Raw genomic sequence first — 7,214 nt, forward strand, 5'->3', positions numbered from 1 at the left:
TAACCACCCACTTTCATCATCTTTTCCTCCCCTGTATATCCAGAAATCTACAAGGTTAGAATGTAAGCATCATCCGTTCCAGGCATTCTTCCTTGATCTTTGAAACCAACAGGGTACCCATTATGAAATTCCTTCACCTAGAGTGGTAAACCTGAAATCTTGCATATACAAAATGAAAAATTTATAGAATAGAAGGGTTATTTTCCTCCCCTGCCCTCCACTACCAAACAAGAAAGGGGTTATCCAGAAGAGGAGGAATTTCATAATCTCCCTCCATTACTACGCAAAGATCCAAAGCCTCCAAGTATGTCTTTTGCCTCCATGACAACTCAAACGCCCACAAGTCCCTAAAAAAGAAAGCTCTGATACCAATTGCATATATTTTGGATTCAGAATAATGTTTTGTTGAGAAAAATAGATAAACGTGCTAAACTTGCTTCTAGTTTTTCACGAGAGAGTGAGCACAAAAGTGATGAAGGGAAATTTCTGACTATAGAAACGTACATTCAGTTTTTCAGCTGCAACTTTACAAGTTAAAATATAAAAGAAGGCAACTAAACTATATATATGATCCTAAACTACCCATTAAAATATAAAAGAAGGCAACTAAACTATATATATGATCCTAAACTACCCATTAGAAGCCCTAACCACAATTACTAGCACCTGCATGATTGTCCACTAATAATGTGGCTGCCAATAACCCAATACCCCATAAAAGTTCATCCTAATAGTAATATATATTATTTTATACAATAATTATTTTTTCAAAGGTTTTAATACCAGATTAAAACCATCATTCACTACCATTTGCCAAACTGTTAAACTCAAATGCTTTAGATGGGATTGTCGGGTAAAGTCGTTGGCAAAAATTGAGTAATCTCTGTACTGAATGCAAGTACTTGAGAGTTGTCTCATCATTCATGATATGAGCAACACTATAGGTGTTGATCTTTTCACGGGCAGATCTTTCATGAATACCAACCATAGTGTTCCCAATAGGTCAGGGGGAATTCCCGATGGTTAACTTGAGAAAATAGCCCATTGCAGCCTGATAATCTCGTTTCATAAAGCAATCTACCATAAATAGTAGCATATGTCGAACGTCGTCGGGAAGAACCTGAAAATAGAATTTACCAAATAAGCTCCATTGGTTAAAATGGTTCAGACTTCAGACATGTAACACTGACACAACTCCATATAAAAAAATAAAGTTTTATGCTCACAACTCAAACAAAAACCATTACTTTGAAAGTATGCTAAATATTCAATGTGGTTGTAACTAAGTAAATAATGTGAGTATCCTCACAGACAGTAGGTGAGAAGTTAGCATATGGCAGAATTTTCACTAAAGGCCCCAACCAATAGGGGGCAGACTTATAGAAAACCCTAATTCCCAATTGGAAACTAGGGAGAGATACAAGAGAAAGGGATACCAAACACCCTTCCAAGCCTAAGAGAGAACCACTTCTCTTTCTAACCCAATTCCTAAACTGAATAAAAAGATGATTAATGTTCTCTAACCCCCTCTTATTTATAAGCACAAGCCTAACTAACCCACTAACTAACTATCTAATTGTATGATAACTCCCTCACTTAACTAACTAAACCATGTGTACCTATCACAGACTTAGAACCAAGTGCTTAATGACCTTAGCCCCTTTAACTCAAACAAAAACATGGTTCTCATGTGCTGTCCCCTCTTCTCACTTTAGACTCTAATTGAGCATCTTCTGTAGAATGACTAAGCATAATATAGTATTTGCATCGAAGCTGATCATTATCAAGCATAATGAAGCTAAAAGGTTCAGGCGCTCAGCTAAACTATGACCATTAAAGATTTCCACAAACAGAAGAAGGAAATGTGGAATCATTGCAGTAGAGTAATTTCACTATCATCTCAGGTCACCAAATTCTGTGTACTGACATAAAAAACAACACCATGCATTACCAATTTCATGAAGCTCAACACCATAGAAAAATTCACATACTATACCTCTTCCCCAATATCAAGTTTTCAACAAATACCACACGAGGAGGCCTTACCCCCTCTAGAAAGGCTGGTTACATCAATCAATTGAATCCATAAGAGGGTGCGTATTCGTATTTTTATAATTTTATTAAGTTGCAGATTTTTGCTACATCCCATTCCACCCGTTTTGGAGGGGAACAAAAGTGAGGAAAAAGAGTGGAATGTATGTCACTGCCTTCCGTTGTGTTCCATCCTCTTTCAAGTAAAACAAACGATGGATCTTTTCCTCCCTCCCCTCCCCTCCCCTCCATTCCATCCCCTACCCCTAATCCAAACATAGCCTAAAGGAATCCAGTAAATTCACTTTCCCACAATATAATTGACAAAAACACATTACATACATGGCTCCTGATTCAATGTTTTTGAGTTTAGTATGTTCTAATCTAGAAGTTATTCAGCCAAATAGTTAACATTCTATCGATTGTGATCAGTGTTATCAAATATCCGCCATGGCAGTTTCTCATGGCGGTTTTTTGGCTTGCTTTCCGCCATCCGCAATTAACAACCCTGATTGTGATTGATTTCAACTGAATTCTAATGGAAATGCATATTTTATTCTCGTGTATGAGAGCACAATTCAATTCAAGGAAATCATATCACATAAACCTAATAGCGTAAGATCAAAAGGAAAGTTACCTTGTTCCTGCAAAGCTTAAACAGGGGCTCCAAGTTACGAACGCACTGATTGAACCTTGCCATTTCAGACTTCCCTTCAGCAGTTCGCTTCTCCGCCTCAGGCATCTCGTGCAATTTCTGTTCCTGCTCGTTCAAAAGCTTCTTGAAAAACACCATAATCTTATCCTCATCACACAGCTCCTCGAAATTCGCCTTCATCCGCTTCAGATCCTCCTCGTCGGCACCGGCACCGGCACCGGCACCGGCATTGGTCTTCTGGCGCTTCCTATCACTCACGATGCCGGTCTTCTGGAGCTCGGCGATGTCGCGGAGGAAATCGTTGGTCTGCCCTTCGGTCAAGTCGCTATCAACCTCGAAGAGACCGGCCTCGAGAACGTGGCTGAGGCGGTGGAGCCTGCCGCCGTCGTCTTCGCCGAATAGAGTGACGGGCTGTTTGAGGAAGCGGAGGCGGCGGACGACCTCGTGTTTAGGGAGGCAGTATCGGCGGAGGAGGGTGGTGGTGCGGTGGTGGCGGTGGTATCGGAGGGGCGTTTTTGGGATTTGGCTTCCAATTCGCGGCTGTCTTGTTCGCGAAGTTTGTGGATTTGCGGATCTCAGAGCGCTTGAAAACTCTCTTGCCGCCGGTTTCTTCGGCGAGGGATTGGCGCTTCTTGAGAAGCTCCTGAAGATCCCTCTAGGGTTCTCTGATTTGTAAGTCTAACGGTAACATATATACATATTTTAAAAGAAGAGATTAATTTCTATGCACCGACGGTGTAAATAAGTTTTACACCATCATTCAATCACCTCCTTCATTTTGATACAAATTTATTTAATATTTTGATGGTGGATTTTTACTATGATATTTTGAAATTATGTACCTTTTTTATTACATCCGGAAATAATGAAATTATGTACTTGTCAATTTATTTATTTGAAAAGGGGAAAGAAATTTTAAAATTCTTCAAAATTCTCATTTAATTGTTTTTTGAAATTCCTGCAAATTTTTTACTAAAAATTTATTCAAAACTCATATTTGTCTTCTCTTACATTAAAACAAGCTTGATATGCTCATAGGAAGTAGGAAGAGATCATATGATTCTTTGCGCTTTATCTTCTTTGTATTTTTTACAAACTAAGACATTTAAGCTAATAATATATAGAATTTAATGAAAATGCACTGTCAGTGTAAACATTTTTTACACAGACATCCAATGATGAGTTGCCAAATCAGAAAATTAACTTTTAATTTAATTAAAATAAAAAGGAACATATATGCTTTTGAATACGTGACACTCAATTATTGGATGTATGTGTAAAACATTTTTACACCAACGGTACACAACCATTAAACTCTAATATATATTGGGCTAATTGAGTGATCTAATTAAGTAGCTCAATAAACTTCTTATATCATTATGAGCTTTGCAATGTGTAATATCTAATAGTTAATCTAATTAGGATTAATGAGACTCTAATCAGATTGCTTCAGAAAGAACAATAGAGTTTGGTCTCCAAGAATAAGTCACTATTTTCCTTTACTCTCATCTATTGAGAGAGAACCCACAAAGAAAATGATAATTATTTGAGCTGAGATTTATCTTTCTTGAGTCTTAAAGATGTCATATATGTCACAATTTACATTTCACAATCATAAATAGGCACTGGTAGAGTGTGGACGCATTGAGAGGCTAGAAGACCACAACAATATTCATTTTGCTTTTTTTTGTTTTACCCATTTTCCCCATTTATCTTTCAATTAAGCCATTTAAAAAGCGGTTTAGACGGGGTGTGTCAAACAGATTGAAGGTGTAAGGAATGTATTTAAATACATTGATCAATTACTCATGTGAGATTATCAATGATTAATTGAAATCAATATAGCAGCCTGTCTACATTATATTTTTCTTTTTTATTTTCTCATTTTTCGGGTCACCCACCAATACAACCTAATGCGGGGCAGGATGAGGTCTCCAACCCAAATTAAAAAAAAAGGTAAACTCACCCGCCCCTTTTTTACGGGGTTGAAGGCGAGGCAGGGCAAGTTGATTCATCCACATTGTTATATGGAAATTATTGTAACTCACGGTAATTGTACATATAACTCTTACTGGTTCATTCACACTCTTTATTCTTTTTCATATCATTTCACCTAATTACTCTTCTTATCTTTTTCTTCTTTTCATATCACATCACCTATTATATATCTCTTTTGTCTTTTATTTCTTCCTTTCTTTCACCAAGTATGAATGTGTGATTGGAGTATGAATATAAACTTTATAATACTTAATTTCATTTAGTATTATCAAGAATTCGCATACTTTTCTATATGATGATAGCTAGTGGCACAAGCATGCTTAAAATGTTCCTCCCAAACAACATGGCCATTGGCCACCATGCATATAGCAATGGCAAAAGGTTAAGATCTTGTCTTTGAATTTTCAATTTTAGTTGACCAACTAATAACGGTCCCGGAACGAAGAAAATTTCTTTTTCAATTATGAAAACTCAACTAATAGAACAAACTCAATCAATGTTGCCTTTAATTGAACCTTTCAATTTGACTTTTCTCATAATCATTAGCCCACAAAATTTAATGGCAACTTTGTCCACAAATTGGCGTCGTTAGAATTAGAAAAGGGTACTACGAGCAATTCCACCACCTATTTATTCAGTTGCTGGCAATAAGAGGTGCTCATCTAGTCATCTCAGAGAAGGCAACGATCGAAAGAGAGAAAAAAAATGAAGCGGTTGAGGAAATCTTGTCGCAGGAGTGATGACATTGGCCAGAGCAGTGTTGCATGATGCAAGGGTATATAGCCAATGTCATACTCATGTGACACGATGTCCTACAATCACTTTCTTAAGCTCTGTTTAATATACGGTGTGTGTGTGTGTGTAAGTTTACAGGTAGAAGTTATTGTTTCAAGGCCAAGGCAGCTCCAAAATCTTAAGAATTGAAGGATGGTTTATCCATGAAGTAAGAATCTTCCAAAAGAAATATTTCGATTATGCGTCCATTAGCTTCGATACAGCTCCATGAGAAATCTTCCAACGGATCATATCCACCTTTTATACCAAAGAGCAAGATGATCGAACTACAATGCAAAATAGCGGTGTTACACTTATAGCTCAGTCTATGCATATCTCAAGTGCTAAAGACAAAAAACCAGTACATGGGAGTATGTCTTACTTCGGGGTGATTGAACTCATATGGGAGTTGGATTACACGATTTTTCAAGTGCCTGTGTTCGGATGTAGGTGGGTTGACAACAATAACGGTGTTCGAATCGATGACTTAGGGTTCACACAAGTGGATTTGAATAGGGTGGGGTACAAAAATGACCCTTTTATCTTAGCATCACAAGCTGAACAAGTCTTCTTTGTCACTGATCCTGCTGATAAGAAGTGGTCCATGGTGCAATTGTCAAATAAAATAAATGACAACAAAGATTATGATGAAAACCAGCAGAAATCTGTTGATAAAGAGGATGACCCATTCAAAGGAATATCACATTCACTAGATGATGATCTAATAGAAGATGATGATTTATATATGAGAGATGACCATGTAGAGGGAATTTGGATAGATCAATCATTTATTGACAAAGAGAGGCAAACAAGTCTTAAATTGAGGAAAAAAAGGAAAAGAATGCAATGAATGTGTAAGATTTTTTTTTTGGTCTACATAAGTTTCTGTATTTATGGTAAATATAGTTAGCTTTAGAATTTTATAATGTCCATATATCCTTATTGGGGTACTTACAGTTGACTTGTCTATTTTTTCAGGTGAATGGCATCTCCTAATGATGATGATTCATCCTCTGGTGATTCAGATAAGGAACCTAGGCGTGGAATCACTGTTTTGAAAAAGATTCGCAAATCAAGAAAAAGAGGAATAAGATTATCGGTAATTTCTTTCTCTAACACTTTGATTATATTCTTTTTGTTTCAATGTATGTTAATCTTATCACTTTGTTTAGGTTGGGTGGAACGATAGAGGTCAACCCATTAAACCCAACAAAAAAGATTTTGTGAATTATATTGGGATGATCACTCGACTCATTGTTCCAATTACATTTAACCATTGGGGGAATGTGCCAAAGATTATGAAGGACGGCATATGGGATGATGTATATGTAATGTTCTTACTCTTGTACTTTGCATTTGGTGTTTTTTATGCATATATTCATTTTGTAACTCTAACTCAAGTGGTTTATTGTACAGGAAGCTTTTGATATTAGTGAGGAACGTAGAACATATGTATTGCAAGAGGCAGGTCATTTGTTAAGAAACTTCAGAACCAAGATGAGAAAAAAAATAAAGAATAGAAAAGGAAAAATTAGAGACCTTCCTCCCAAGAAGTATTTAGATTTAATATCTGAGATAGACTGGAAACAATTTGTGGCTCACAATTATAGCGAGGAATTTCAGGTAACATAAATAACTATGTCTAAATTCAAATAGTTGACATTGTATATAATATTCATTTATACTTATACTTTGTTGATACTTTGTTGAAATAGATAGAAAGTCAACAAAACAGACAAAGAGCTTTGAACCCCCT

At 36.5% G+C, this 7,214-nt stretch overlaps 1 pseudogene; it reads right to left on the bottom strand.

Annotated features, from left to right (window-relative positions):
- Positions 1–458: 458 nt before the first annotated feature.
- Positions 459–3,463, bottom strand: LOC130715198 (uncharacterized; annotated as a pseudogene).
- Positions 3,464–7,214: the final 3,751 nt, after the last annotated feature.

The sequence above is a fragment of the Lotus japonicus genome, chromosome 1 (genome assembly GCF_012489685.1).
Source record: "Lotus japonicus ecotype B-129 chromosome 1, LjGifu_v1.2".
Taxonomy (NCBI): Eukaryota; Viridiplantae; Streptophyta; class Magnoliopsida; order Fabales; family Fabaceae; genus Lotus; species Lotus japonicus.